General features: G+C 33.2%; 1 protein-coding gene across 9 annotated transcripts in view; it reads right to left on the bottom strand.

Annotated features, from left to right (window-relative positions):
- Window positions 1-16,668, bottom strand: part of R3HDM1 (R3H domain containing 1) — a 172,508-nt gene that overhangs the window by 87,001 nt on the left and 68,839 nt on the right. For all 9 annotated transcript variants that reach the window (XM_031960004.1, XM_031960003.1, XM_031960005.1 and 6 more), the window contains exon 2: window positions 3,232-3,443. The gene's annotated coding sequence lies outside the window, so the exon portion shown is untranslated. The remainder of the gene's footprint in view (window positions 1-3,231; window positions 3,444-16,668) is intronic.

Here is a 16,668-nt window from a genome sequence, read left to right as displayed (position 1 = left end):
TTTGCGTTCTGACAAGGAAAAAGTGATTATTGATAGAAGTAAGGAGTAGGAAAAGTAGGAAAAACTTCATGGAATAGGTAACATTTGAGTTGGGTTCAAAAGAATTGATAGTATGAATTCAACAAATAGGACATTTTAACATATTAAATTATATGGAGCTGGGAAGGGAATAAAAAGATTAGAAAATCATAGAGAAAGACAGTGAAAAAATAGGAAAACTAGAAGAAGAACTGCGGTAAATCTTAATTCAAAGGAAGAAAGAATATTTAGATCAAACAGTATGAAATGCTATAGTGACATCAGAGGGAGTAGGCCTTTTATAGGGCCATTGGATATGGTAATTCAGTGGTCAGTGGTAATTTTCAGGCAGTTCAATATTGGGGAGGCAGGCTAGATTTCAAGAGTGTGATCTTAACATTAATAATGTTAATAAACATTTATTAAGCACCTAAGATGTGTCAGTTCCTGTGCAAAATCTGAGGATGAAAGAATGACAAAAACATAGTTCCTGGAGTTTTCACATTCAAATCAGGAAGAAAACAAGTTAATTTTAATAATAGCTACCATTTATATAGAACTTTAAGGTTTGAAAAAATGCTCTACACATATGATCTTATTTTATCCTCATCAGTGACTTAGAAGGCTTTTGTATGTATGTAGATACAAAATGTATACTGTGCAAAAGTAAGATTATCTTAAAAGAAAGGCAGTAAGAGGATATGTTGTGGACACATGATGACTAAGAAAGGCCTCTTGCAAAAGGTGGGATATGAACTGACTCTTGAAGAAGACATAGATGGAAGGTGCATTTTTGGCATATGAGATAGCCAGTGAATGGACAGAGAAGCCAGAAGATGGTATGTCACATCTGAGGAAAAGCAAGAACACCAAATGCTTCTAGATTGTAGAAGACAGAGATGAATACTGTGTAAAAAGAGTAAAGCGGGGGCAGCTAGGTGGTGTAGTGGATAGAGCACTAGCCCTGAAGTTAGGAGGACCTGAGTTCAAATTTGATCTCAGCCACTTAACACTTCCTGACTATGTGACCCTGGGCAAGTCACCTAACTCCAATTACCTCAGGGGGAAAAAAAAGTAAAGCATAAAAGTTTAAGGAAGGGACAAGGCTGTGAAAGGTTTTAAATGTGAAAGGATTTGAAGCTGAAAGATAATAGGGAGTCATTCAAGCTTACTTGTGTTTTAGGAAGACTGTTTTGCAACAGTAAATGAACTATAGTAGAAACAGACTGAAGGCAACAACAGCCATTAAATACTAATGGCAATAGTCTGGGCACAAGATATGAAAATTTGCATTAGGCTGGTTGCTAGCTGCCTAGCAAGGTTGTAAAAAAGTAGAAATGACAAAATCTGGGAACAAATTGGGCATGTGGGGTGACTGTGAGGGAGAAGTTGAGAATGACACCCAGGACATAAACCTGGATAATTAGAAGGATGGTGATAACTTCAATAGTAATAAGGAAGTTAGAAAGATGAAAGGATTTGGGGAGAGAGAGTTCAGATTTGAACATAGTGAGTTTAGAATGTATACTGTACATCCAGATTGAGATGGCTAATACAGGCAGTTGGAAATATGATATTGTAGGACAGAAGAGAAATTGGGGCTAAACAATAAATGTGCATAGAGATAACTGAATGCATGGGAGCTGAAGAGATTGATGCGGGTAAGATTCCTTTCTACATTCCCACCCCCTCCAAGTTAAAGTAATTACCCTTTAACTCACAAATCCTGGTCCCTTTGTATTCCAATAGAAGATGCAGGCCTGTCCCAGCCCCACCTGGATCGGAGCCAACTTTGGGGCTCTACCCAAAGCTAAAGCTCCCATTATAAAAGGGACCCACTGGGACCCCCCCTCTTTGCAGAGATCCCAAATATGCTAGTCATGTGAGGACCCTCTAGTGCCCTCCTTATTCTTTACCTTCACCTATCTCCTTACTTCCAAACCCAATAATAAACCTCTTTTATCAATCTAGCTCTCGGGCCAATAAATGCCTTTATTGGGGACTTGCGCCTCATTTACAGCTGTATCCTTGTGCCGAATTCAGGGGAATTGCAGGGGAGCTCCATTTGACTCCCTGTACCCTGAACCTGCCACTAGACCTCAACTAAATCCTAATTTCATTTAGGTATCCCAAATCTATACCTCAACAAGATCACCAAGTGAAATTTTATAGAAGAAAAGGCGGCCCAGGAAAGAGTCTTCAGGAAACACTGTGGTTAACTTGGAAGCCCAGGATAAAGATCAAGCAAAGGATATTGAGAAGGAATGGAACAAATAGAAGAAAAACCAGGATGTTACAGTGTCAAAACCACTTACAGAAAGAAAGAATTGTTATCAAGGACATTTATACATTACTAACAACAGTTGCGGAGGAGTAGTCAAGAAGGATGAGGTTTGAGATAAAGCCACTAAATATGGCAATCAAGAGTTCAGTGGATGGGGGAGTGGGAGAGTAAGAAAATAAATTTTATTAATTAAAAAATAAAGTTACATTAAAAGAAGGATATCTTGGTAACTTTGGAGAGAACAATGTCAGCTGAATAAGGTCAAAAGCTAGAGTGCAGAGGAATCCGAAAAGAGGGAGGACAAAAAATGGAGGTACCTAATTTAGAAATCAGATAGTAGCAATTCCTCAAGGCTGAGGAAAGAGCAAAAGGCCAGAAGTTGGAGGGAATTAAGAATGGTGGCTGAGAATCATTAAAATGGTAGGGCCTAGGGTCATGGTTGGATATGGAAGCAAATGAAGTCTTGATTTAGTGTTTTAACTGTGAAAACCTTTAAAAACAAAACAAAACAAAACAAAACAAAAAGGCTGAATATATTCTCTACAAAGACCTGGAATATCCAATATTGTTTACATTTGGAAAAAGAATTTGTCATATAGATGTTAGTTTAAGTCAAGAAATACAAAAATTCAAATCTGAAACTCTCAGTCACAAATCAAGCAGAAGTAGATTTTTTAAGAGTCAGAAGCAGTCTAACTGAAAATCTGCATTTCTTAAACTAACATTTTTTTCCCTAATTAACTGACTTATGTTTGAAAATGATTCAAAACACAGAAGTAAAATATGCTGATGATGTAATGAAAAAAGGAAAAAAAAAATATTTTACTTAATCATCTTATATCCTGTCCAGCATTTTAAAAGAAAAAGTAGTAGGACATCAACATCAATATACACATTTTGGGGGATTTGGGGAAGTAAGATATTATTACCTGATGTGTGCTATAGATTTGGGATTGTGGTCTTCCACAAAAATAAAAGAAAATAATCCAAGGTTCCTTTTCACAGTTGTCAGCCAGGATGTCAGTTGTATTGAACCATCTGGAATCTGGTAGGAGGAGTCCCATGTCCTTGTCAACAGTGTAGTAGAGTCCTGGACTGAACTGGACTTTCTTGGATCATATATATCATCACTTTTAGTGGCCTAAAATTAAAAAAAAAAAAAAAAAGCAGCAAAAAATTTTTATGTAAATTCACCATGAAATCTTTATCAGTATCTATAACAATGGTTCTTAACCTTTTTGTATTATGGACTTCTCTGGCCGTTCAGTGAAGGTTATGGACCCTTTTCTCAAAATAATGCTGCTAAAAAATAAAACAGCTATGATTACAAAGGAAACTAATTCTATCTAAATGCAGTTATGAAAATATTTTTAAAAAAAAAACCAAAATTCACAGGTTAAGAACCCTTGGTCTAAGAAAACTGCAACACCAGAATAATTTACAATTTTATTATCATTTTTTAGAGGTCACATAATTTTTCTGTTCAAAATGATAAAGTACTCCTTATTATGAATTTTAATTTCACTGAGAAAATTTCAAAGCATTAGATACCACACAAAGCTGTTACAAAAAAAAAAATATATATATATATATATATCCATGGTTCTTGATAACTCTTGAGAACATTGATCATTGAGTACAATGATCATATTTTTAAATACCCACCTGAAAACCAATGACTAGAGAATTAAAAAGGATTAAGACTAAGTTATAATATTTAGTTAAAATTGAACTAGCATATATCTGACTAGTTATGTAAAATATTCTTCTCTAATTACCCCAAAGTCACTCTATAATGCTTGTTTGTATTTCTCTCCTCCCACTTCCCTAAAGCCATTCAAAACAATATTGATTAGGATTGCCAATTGTGGTAAAGTAGGCTAGTCCAATACTTCTTGTTCAGAATCAGATTACAATTTGACTATCAGGGAGAGTCTTAATAAGTCAAAAATGGAGATTTACTTAACTACTAGAGCTGATCCACTGGGGACCCAATGGGAACCAGTCAATAAAGACATCCTCCCTCCCTCCTCTCATCTTTCATCTGTCCTTCCCCTCATTCACAAAGGCTAGACAGATAACAGCAGATGCTGTTAAAAAGTTTTTTTGGGGGTCATTGAACCCTCCTTTAATATCTTGGGGTTTACTGGCTAGATTTTTTTCTTAAGGGTCATACAGCAATCTAATCATTCTGACTCTGTTTGGCCAAGGTTGCTATGGTTGTTGTTCCTGGCCAAGTCCCAATTGACCTTAGTTTCATCCAGATTGATTCAGAATGAATGTAAATAGCAGTCATTTTTGTGGATATTCCCCTTCCAGATTTAATTATTTTTTTCTTTTTCGGGGTAGGTCAAGAGGACCTTTGCCTCAGTTGCTACCTAGCTTAAATCATTGAATGGTGTGGCCTAGGCCAACTGAGCTCTGTTAAAGACCTTAGATTTCAAAGGCCAAGGTGTCCCATTGCATCTTGGATCACCTCCAGTCGTCCTGATTTATATCTAGTCACTGTACCCAGATGGCTCTGGAGGAAAAAGTGATCTTGCATATTGCATAGCCTTCCCTCACTTAAATCCAATTCACTTGCATATCATGGTCCTCTTTGAGAACAAAGACAAACTACAAGCCATATTTTCAGGAATCACTATTTTAACTTCATTCAATATAAGTAATTGGGTTACAAACAGATTACCAAAAAGTATATAATAATTTTTATTTTCATTCTTTTGAGAACTTTTATGAGCATATGTATGCATAAAGTCCTGGGCAATCAAGTTGAAAAGCTCCCTAAACATAGCTGAAGTATGGTGATCAAAATACAAATATTTTTAAAAAACATGAAATATAGCACCAAAAAAATTCATAAAATAATTTTTTATTCTCAAAAGTATTGTGAAACAAAGTCCAAGGACACAACAATATTTCAAAACCAATCTCCACTTTTCAAACTATTAACACTGCAATATAGAAATGAATAAAAACAACCAGGAATTTACAGACACAAAAAGAGTATTATTGTTTTGGATTTTTTTCTGTCTATTAATAACTAATTTAGTGATAATTTCCTCATATGGAATATACAAATTTTAAAAAATACTATATATTTACTATAAAATGGAGCAAAGAACATAATTTTGTGGGATTAAAGTCAAATTAGTTGATACAAATAGAGAGCTGGAGGATTTGGTTACTAGTTATTAAAGCAATTACTACTGAGAGACAGCCTGACAGTGGACAGAAAACCTGACTTAAGGCAAGAAGCTCTGAATTCAAGCAACACCTTTCTCACATGTTGTAGTGAAATTGTTGGCAACTCTCTTAGATTATGAATTGTAGAGATAATCCTTTTCCCAGAAATTCCCTACATCAAACGCAAAGTCCAGTTTTAAAAGTTGCTGTCAAAAATTAAAATTTTCTTTTCTAAAAAACTTTTGTATTGTTAGAAAACTATCACTTGTTTTCAGCTTTCTCATAGTTTATTAAGAGAAAAACATTTTTTAGTCTTTTATTTAATATAAATAAAAATTACTTTCTATTGCTTTTTTTTTTTTTACTTTTTAAGTTGCAAGCTTTTGTTTTTGTACTTATCAAGTACATTTATGACAATCTATGTGATGGGTAGACACAAACTATAAAAGAGTAAGTAGGGAAATCTGATTCTAGTGGCAAAGGCTACACCTGAATCTGAGGTTTTCATATTTCATATTCATAAACCTTTATAAATGGTGAGTAGGTTAATCTATGCAAATAGAGCAGGTGCAATACAACTTACTTGAACAAAATACTGTCTCTGGAAAAAAAAAAAAAAAGGTGAATGAATAAAAATAAAAATACCTGACACCATTTATTAGACAAATTTGAGATAGATGTATAATAGCTGCAGAAAGCAATCCAAAAGAACAATGAATGTTCCTAACTTATCAAAAGTAAATTTCTTCACATCAGAGAGAGAGTACATTCAAGAGCAACACTGGCATACATCCAACTTCATTTATATGGTCAAGTAGCGCAGAAGTCTTTCTGGAACATGGAAACCCAACTAAGTTATATCATCCCAGCTCTCTAATGAGGAAATTGGACTGAACAACCTCAAAGATTTCTTCCAGCTCCCAACTATGCTCAAATCTATGAGCCTAAGTGGATTTAGCATTTAACTTTAGTAATAACGCTTTATGAACACAATAACCAACCACAATCTCAAAAGACTCATAATAAAATGTGTGATCTACCTCTAAAGGGGAAAAAAAAAAAAAAAAAGATGGAATGTGGGTATAGATTGAAGCACATTTTCTTGTATTTTTAAGTTTTTTTTTGCCTTTTTTGGGGGAAGGAGGGCAAAGGCAATGATTAAGTTTTGATTTGAATATCTATACAATCTATAATAGGCATTATTTTTCTTTCTCAATGGATACAGGAATTTAGAACTGAAAAAAAAAAAATTGAATTAAAACAAAGGAAATAGCAATTAAGACATGGAAAATCCAAAACTGACCAAAGTACATACACAAAAATCCGTGTTGGTTAAAAAATAATTTTGGAGATACTTAAGGAATGATTTTCAAGATGTCTAAAATGAGCAAGACTATAAAAGAAGTGAAGTTCAATGACGGTATTATCAAAACAAGATAATTAGACTACATACAGCTACAGATTCACATATAATTATGAAGAGTATACTTGTGGAAAATATGAAAGAAGACAAATTCTGGCAAATGACTTTTTATAGGAGGTTATATATTCACAGGTCTACCAAATTGAGAATTATAAAGAATATAAAGTTTCTTCTATGTTTACTGCCTGTTGATGACAAAAGAATATGGACAAATAGAGAAAAATGAAAAATCTAAAACAAGGTTACCTTCTCAATGTTTTTATGACCATACAGACAAATTAGGTTTATGTCAAGTACTCTAAAAATATCAAATGAATTCCGAAAGAAGAACAAAATTCTTGCTAACAGTGTTCTCCATCCTATAAAGGAAAATCAAAGCATCCCAAAGTTGGGAGGCACCTTAGATGTCATCTAGTTCAACTTGTACCAGAAGACTTTCTCTCTAAAACAGAAATTCAGTTGCCATTGAGGAAAGATAACTATCCATTTTCTTTTAAGTCTTCTCTTCATCAGGCTAAAAATATATCCATTTCCTTTAATCACTATTCAAATGATCTCATGGCTTTTTACCATGATTGCCGTCCAGTAGATGCTCTCCAGATTATTAATGTTTTTTCTATAATGAGATATCAAGAATACACACACACACACACACACACTCTCTCTCTCTCTCTCTCTCTCTCTCTCTCTCTCTCTCTCTCTCTCTCTCTAGATATAAAGAATAATATACTGCAGATGTGGTCGGGTGAAAATAAACACAGTACAAGACTTCAACTTTATTCCTACAGGTTAGATCACTCTTAATTATACTCTAAAATTCAATTAGCTTTTTTTCTCCTGCTAGATCAGAATGCGGATTCATATTAAATGTGTAGTTGACCAAAACTCTGAGATGCTTATAAGATAAATTGTCATTTAATCATGTTTCCATATCCTATACTTACATAAATTTCTTGAACCAAGTATAACACTTTAAATTTCAAATTATTCAATTTGATCCAAAGTTCTATTCTGCCAAGACCTTTTTGGGGGACTTAACCCTGCCATTAAATGATTTAGTCATTACTGTTATTCCATCTATTCTAAGCAATTATCCTAGCTCTTTTCCCTACTAGAGCTCAAAACAAAACAATACCAAACAACAACAAAACACCTCCCCTTCCCCCTTTAGTTGCCTTCATCACTCTCTACTTACTGTCAGCTTTCATAGTTTTGAGAATATTGTTAGTATTCTTGAGACATGGCCTATACCATGCCATGCTTTTGTATACATCCTTTGTTGGCTGCCTTTAATTCCATTTTTTCTTTTTCAGTGTTAACTTGGCTGGTCAATTTCCTGAGCATGCCTTTCTTTGTCTTCAAAATTTAATTCTTGAAAGGATCTCATCTCTCAAAGGTAACTTCCCCTATAGTGAGTAAGATCTTAAAAATCCTTTCTCTAAACCCTTTGAATAATCACTTCACTCCAAGGTTCCTACCATTTCTACTCTAGTAATCAGTTCCTTTCAATTGTTGTGACTCAAATTCAGTATAGGTTCTCCCCCACCCACCTCCTTTTAGTGTAATAAAATTGCATGTAATCTTGCTGCTCCCTCTGGATCACAGGTACTGCAATCTGTCAGTACAAAGACTTCTGGCTTTGTCATCAACCCTGCTGTGGTATCCTATGAACAATCAGACCTTTTCAACCTCCCTGAATTCTTCTAAATGTGTTGTCTCTTTTATTTAGAATGTAAGTTCCTTGCAAGCAGGGACTATTTTGTTTTTTATTTGTATGCCCAGAACTTTAAACAAGGTTTGATACAAAGGATTTAATAAATGTTTTTCCATCCCTTTCTTTTTCCTTAACAGTTCCTATGCTTTGTCAAAGATGAAATTATCAATAAGGCAAGTGAAGAAATTATTAGCTATTCTGTTTCTGGCAATGTGCCGGATTCAACAGATGTCCAGATAATTCAGTATTCTCAAGCTTGCCTTCCCATTTTTTTTTGTTACCCTCTCTTTTAATTGAGAACTTAGCAACATATTTTGTTGAGAAAATGAAAAACTACTTGCTCAGAGACATCTGTCTAGAAAGAATATATAGTGAAGAAAATAAAGCCCTGGGCAGAGGATGGAAGAATTCAAATCCTATCTCTCTCAGTCCCTCATTTGATTCTGGATAAAGTCATTATCTTTGGACTTAATCGCCTCATTTTTAACATAAGGACTTTGGCTCAATGACTTCTGAAGTCCCCTACAGCTATGAATCCATGATTCCTTTCTCTGTATTTAAACCCTTGAAATCATCTCCCTTTCTTATTTTTTATTCCAGACAGATCAAGAGGTGACCTTGCCACTACCAATACCTGTATGTATAAGTACCCTTTATCTTACTTCCTCTCATCTTCTCTAGAAAATTATCCCCACAATCAACCCTTCCCACTGTCAGTTACTTCTCCATTTGCTAGTTCATTCCCTACTACCTATAAAAATATTTAAGTATTCCAAGAAAGAAACAGCCCTCCATTCCCACAGACTACTGTCCTGTATGTTTCTTCCCCATCAAAGTCAAATTCATGGAAATTCATGGAAAAAGCTATTTACAATCTGTCTCCTGTTATAAACTGGCACATTCCATATGCCTGGAATATATGTCATCTCCCTTGTCCTCTATCTTATCTTTACCTGAAGGCTTTGGAGAATAGATTGATCTGGGTCAAAAAAATTTTTTTTAGGTACCTCAGCAAGGAAAGGAAAAAAATGGAAAGGACGAGGAAAAGAGAGGGATCCATTAAAGAATCTTTACATGAATTTGTATTGACGTTCAAAAACAAATAAAAACTTTTCCCAATCCAAAATTTCTAAAATATACAAATGAAATATGGAATAAAAAAGGAAAATACTTTTTAAAAAAGACAATGTAAAAACTTAGAGATGTAAAAAGAAATTTCATCACATTGTAATGCACATTTTGGAACATATAGCCATAGAAATGGTAACTTTTTGAAAATCACAGCAGTACTATAATGCAACATGCTATCAATATTTATAAATAATTTATAATGTGTAGACCACTGAATATTTTTAGATAATTAAAAAATTTAAATAATGAAATAAAATTGTACCCAAGTTCCCACATAGCAACTTTACTTTATAAAATGTTAAAAAACCTCAAAAATGTATTTTAAAAACAATCCAGAAAAGCAATGTCTGTACATAATAAACTGAATTGTCATATTGTCAAAATTAACATTCATTCATAATGAGTTGAAAATCCTATTTCCAGCACAAGTTCTCAAGTTGTTATTCTGAACTGTCCATGCACTGAACACAAAAATATATAGTTATGAATTATATTAAAATTTAATTATATTCTATTCCTCTTATGTAATTAGTAGTTCTTTGGTTGAATAGAGTTGATATTAGTTAAAAGCTGAGAGAATTGCCTGTCATTTTCTGTGTCACCGATTTTACAAAGTACAACAAAAATAACAAATGTTGATAAGATGGAAAAAGATAAAAACATTTGTAACATAGTGAAGAAACACTGCACAGCTGTTCTGTTTCCTCTCAATGCCATCTCTTAGATCTTGGTTCCTTACAAAGCTCAGCTCATGTGTCACCTTCAACATGGGGCCTTTCCTTTGTCCTGCAAAGTTCCTCCCCACCAAACTACCTTGTATATGTATACCCGATAGAATGGAAAATTCTAGGGGGCAGGAAGTGTTTCATTTTGGTCTTTGTATTCTTAGAATTTAGCAAAGTCCCTGGCAATACAGGTGCTTAGTCAATAATTGTTGCCTAGACTGATCAAGCTTGTATAAGCAGGCTTTCTATGTTTTGAACTCTTCAGTTATCTCCTGTCCAAGTGATGTTCTACAGAGGTTGAATTAATGAACAAAAGATATATTTGCACACAACATATATAGAACTTTGACATCATATTTTCCCAGAACTTTTTTTTTTAAACTCAATTCTATACCAGGTTCCTTACTCTGAATTTGGTGACAAAGATTGAATATACTCTGTATTAAGAACCATTCTTTACTACAGAATTAGTACATACCTAATTTAACTTCATTTGGAAAACCTGGGGTTATAGTTGACAAAAAGGAAGTGATACTTATGTAACTTTCAAAACTCTGAAACATCAAAGTATCAGATAAAATGTGGATTATTATTATTTCATGACTATTTAAGAGCATAAATCATTAACCTTATGTAAAGGCACAATGCTTATTATCCCATGGATACACAGAGATAGGGATATAATTATATAGTACCCTTTGTATATAAAAATTAATTTATATTTCTAGGCATAAGTTTCTAACTGCTTTTTTAAAATTGATGTGTTGCCCTAAGCCGTATTATTTATCTTTCTTAATCTCATTTCTTTAATATTTTTCTAAGTGATCAAAGGCACAAATTTGTGACAAATTTTAAACTTACAGTGTGTGTGTGTGTGTGTGTGTGTGTGTGTGTGTGGTTAATGTGCTGAGTGAAGGTAACATCCGCGGATCCTGTACATTTTTCTATCCTAGACTGGCACACCAAAATAGGATTAGGCCATTGAATAAAGAGCATAATTTTTAAAGTTCAAGTTACAGATGGAAATCCTTTGTTTTTAGCAGAGTGCTGCAAGAATTATTAGATAACGTCTCCTTAACTTAATTCCTAAACTTCCTGTATCATAGACCAAAAGTATATTATGTAGAAGAAAAATGAAATAAACTCTTATTTTCTCTCAATTTTAGACTACAATTGAGTCTAAATTGGCAAATTATCAAAAAATTGATATTTCAGTGAATATAGTCCTTAGGATTGATCTACTATTGTTTTTTGATAAGACATTTTAAAATTAAAATATTTAGGGAAAAGAATTTTTTAATATTAAATGCATTTAAATATTATTTTAATAATACTAGAGCTATCAGAATTGAATTCAGGTCACTTATTTCTCCTTTACATTACAATTTTATTCCATGCTTTTTTCCCCCACAGGAGAAAGTGAACACGAAGACTATAAATACAATTAATGTTGTATAAAGAAAATTCAAAGCAGAAACCCAACCCATATCACTTTGTTTCCCTCTAAGGATAAAAACAGATACATTCAATGTAATTGACCAAGATAAGTATTGCTAAAGGAAGACAAGTCAGAAATGATGGAGGTTAAGCATTCTAAGAATCAACAATTTATTGTCAGGAGAAAAATAAATTAAGCAAGAAATACATTAATATTTAATAAGGATAATTCCTTATATTCTCAAGTTGACCAGTTATTCAACTAGCATTTATTGAGTACCCACAAGAAACACAGTGATGTCATAGAAGACTGGCGCATGACAAATAATAGACACCAACTTCTTCCCAAGTTATTTCTAAGCTAAAAAATGAGGTTAAAAGAAAAAAAAATCTCCAAACAAATATAGCAATTACAAGATGCTGAAAAAAGCAAAGACTATGATGATGAAATCTTCTATTGTTCTATTGGTTGAAGAAGTGAAGATGTCATTAAGGATATTTATGAGTTATTTTTCAGAAGAATATATTAATAGAAAAAAGGAAATTCTCTCACCTGAGAAATGGCAGAAGGATGGAAGAGGCAAGGAATGGTCTAATTATATCCTAAAACCAACCGCTCAAAGATCAATGGCCAAACTTAAGGTTGGTCCTTATTATCCTTGATAGCTATAAAGTATCTGATATTGGCCTGTAACTTCTAGTAACCCTTCTGAATCAGAAGACATTAGAAGTCACTGGTTAATAATAATAAAAACAGTATTAATAACACTAATGTGCATTAATAATACTAAAGTGCATATCATACATTAAAATTTATAAAAAGCTTTCCCCTTAGGTGTAATAATCCTCATGTTACAGACAAAGAAACTAAATCTAAGAATCAATGAAAAAATCATTAAGTACTATCTAGGTGCTAAGTGGGAAAAATTATCTACATTTGGTGACTGCACTTCTCTAATTCTTTAAACTCATTGCAGTTTGGCTTCTTACATCATTCAATCTGACACTGTTCTCCCAAGTTACTAATTTCTAAATCTAATGATTTTTCTCAATTTTCTTAACTTCTGCAATCTTTGAAGATATTTAACACCTTCTTGATTTTTTCTTTTCTCTTAGTTTCTGTGACAACATTTTTTTCTTGGTTCTATTTCTACCTGTCTGATAGTTTCTCCAATCTTCTTTACCTAACTCTTTATTATCGGTCCCACCCATTCCAATTCATTGCCAATTTCTATTTTTCAAACATTTATTCTATGCCACTTCTCCTCTGACACAAAATGTTGCTTAGGTGCAGGTCCTCATTGCCTCTTTTGCCTGGATTATTATTAACAGCCTTCCTTCTAGTTTATCTTGCCAAGAGACTGGATAAGAGAAGTAGAGTGAGGGAGTGAATATGATACCTAGGTTGTGCTCTGGAGTGACTGGGAGGATTCCAGTGTCCTTGACAGAAATGAAGACAGTGATTTCAATGTAGAAAATGTTAAATTTTAAGAATATCTATGGGCTATTCAACATGAGATGGTCAAGAAGCAGTTGGAGATGTGAGAATGGACCAGAAAACTAGATAAAGAGATCAACGAAATCATTTAAAAGGAAAGAGATTGAAGGGTCAGGGCAGAGCCTAAAGGGACCTCATGATTGTTAGGCATAACCTGAATGAAAGTCCAACAAAGGAGACAGTGATGAATTATCTTTTCTTTTTAAAAGATGCCTCACAGTTCCACTATTTAGTTAATTGAAAAGGGTTCTCCTTATCATGTGATTAGTGAACTGGAACAAGGAATAGAATGTCTATACATCCTCCACAGTTACAAGGAACTTCCATTATCTGTCATGACTTTCCTAGAAGCTGGCTCTCTGGCCTCTATTATCTGGAAGAGTAGCATCAGGAGTGCTCTTTGTACATGTCAAATCTGTTACTTAAGACAAAATCATCTTATAATTAATTTTCAAGTTTTAATATCTTTTTTGGTCCCTATATAAATTGATTTTCAGTAAACCTTTCTGTACAATGCATTTGATATAAAAGAGAAAAAATTCTATACTTTACTATGAATTTGCATGTAAAAAAGGAATTAACCAATTTCAGTAAGATAATATAATTATGTGCCAAACATTACTGGTAACCCCCTCTGAAAAGCTTCTTAATATGCCTGGGGGAACTTGTAGCCTTAGGGAGCTGATATTTCTCACAAACCTTAATGTCCTCTCTTTCCTTCAGAGAATTTGTTCTTTCAAAATATCCAATAGGCAACATTCTTTTCCTTTTTGTTCTTGACACTATTAAAATAACTATTTCCTTGGACTAGTTATACATTTGGCTGAGTTTTCAGTCTTGCCACAGATCACAATGAAATCCAGCTGACTGCCCTAAACTATATTTTATTATTGCAGACTCTCAGCAAATTCCATGTTGTTCATCTGGTAAGATACCTTACCCATTTGTGGAGTATCCTTGGTTGCATTTAATATTTCATCAGAATTTTAAGGTTTCATATCCTTTGTTACATTAACTTAGAGAAGAATCTATTATATTCTATTTTTCCTTTAATTCTCATACCTAAGATGTTTTCTTAATGAATATGGCCACTATGTGGAAAGAATTGTTAGCTAGATTTTGGCAGGTGACAAAATTATTCTTTAACTCTATTATTAATAGGTTTTGCATTTCTTCCGTCTGTCTTCCTTACAATTGTGTAATTTTAAATCCTGTATTGTCACAGATCAGTCACATGCAGTTCAGTGAAGCTGTTATTTACAAGCATTATTATAATACCAGTAGATTGAGTGATTTCAGGATCTCAATGTGATGGTATCCTCTTCACATCTGATTAAAAGTATGCTTTAGAGGAAATAATGTCTTATTTCTAAAACACCAGAAAAAATATACCAACTTTTGTAGCATTTTGTGTATATCTCAGTCACTTCTGGTCAGAGTCTTAATTTGATACTAATTGAAGACCTGTTTTATATTGTTTTCTTAAAAGATTTGTTGGCCATGGTCATGTATGTTTTTCCTTATTTATTGTCACTCATTAACACTATGCAAAAAAAAAAAAAGCAGTTCAGTTTTCAGGCTTGCATATAACTTATAAAAACTGGTTTCAGTTACTATGACTCAAGTTAATATAAGATTTGGGGTTTTGGCAGGTTTATTAGATAAATCCAAAAGTACTAGCTAAATCTTTTGTGGCTGCCATTAGTACCTGGTACTTGAGTCAAGTGCCTTTTATTGAGAACTTTAAATGAATTCAAATGTATTTAATTTAAGTCTTTTTAATTCCCTTCATGACTACAAATCACCTGGCAGCTAAGTGGCACAATGGATAGAGCACTGGATTTGAAATTGGTAAGACTCTTCCTCATGAGTTCAAATCTAGCTTCAGACACTAACTGTGCAAGTTTGGCCAAATCACTTAACCCTGTCTGTCTTAGTTTCCTCATCTATAAAAGGAGCTGGAAAAGGAAAGCCAAACCATTTCACTATCTTTGCCAAGAAAACCTCAAATTGAGTCACAGAACTGGACACAACTGAACTGCAATAAATCACTGTAGACAAGTGATCAATTTAATGATTCAAAATTAAAAAACAAACAACCAAAAAACCAACCAAACCAATTGTTGGAAGTATTGTTGAAATTACTAGCGAATGATTTAATTTCTTGTTTATTCCACGATTTTTATTGTATATACCCATCTACTTAGAGCTGTCTCATTACAATTAAAACAACAACAAAAAAAGGGATGATAACTGTTTTGTATTCATAACCATTCTTTATTCTCAGACTTTGTTACTGTAACAGCAGTAGTCCTTTATTCTTCCTATCTAAATAATCTATAAGTATATCTTGTTTTATTGTGCTTTGCAGATATTGTGTTTTTAACAAACTGAAGGTGTAGGGCAACCCTTCATCAAATAGATCTATTGGTGCTAGTTTTCCAAAAGCATGTGAGCATACTCTCTCTGTGTCACACTTTCATAATTCTCACAATATTTCAAACCTTTTCATTATTATTATATTTGGTACAGTGATTTATGATGTTACTATCGCAACTGTTTTGAGCACCCATATAAAAGTAAACTTAGTTGATAAATGTGTGCTTTGAATGCTATACTAAGTTTCAAATCTCCCTTTCCTCAGGCTTCTCTATTCTGAGACAAAACAATATTAAAATCAGGCCAATTAATAACTTCACTCTTCTTTTATTTCAAGAAATTGCCACAGCAACCATGGCCCTGATCATTTAGCAGCAACCAATATGAAAACAAACCACCACCAGAAAAAAAGATTATAACTTGCTGAAGGCTCAGATGATTGCCAGCATTTTTCTTTTTCTTCTTTTTAAGCAATGAGGCATTTTAAAATTATGATATGTATATTTTTGGTATAATATTATCACACACTTAATAGATTACAATATAGTATAAATCTAATTTTTAAATGCACTGAGAAACAAAAAAAAATTATTATTCGCTTTATTGAAATGGTTTGGAACTAAATCCACCATATTTCTGAGGTGTACCTAAAGTTTCTTTAGTCTTTCTTCACTATAATTTGAACTTTTCTGTTCTCTCCAGTCATCATAAAGTACCTTATGTAGAATGAATGGTATAGCAGTAAGAGATTTATTACAAGTTAGTATTCCAATCTTCTGTAAATTGATTTAAATTCAGAAATATTCTCCACAGGAAAAAAATGTTATTGTGTTAGCAACAATTTCTACCATGTAGAATTGGTTATTTTTTCTT

Source organism: Sarcophilus harrisii, chromosome 3, assembly GCF_902635505.1.
Source record: "Sarcophilus harrisii chromosome 3, mSarHar1.11, whole genome shotgun sequence".
NCBI classification, from domain to species: Eukaryota; Metazoa; Chordata; class Mammalia; order Dasyuromorphia; family Dasyuridae; genus Sarcophilus; species Sarcophilus harrisii.
This window is presented reverse-complemented; position numbering and strand designations above follow the sequence as displayed.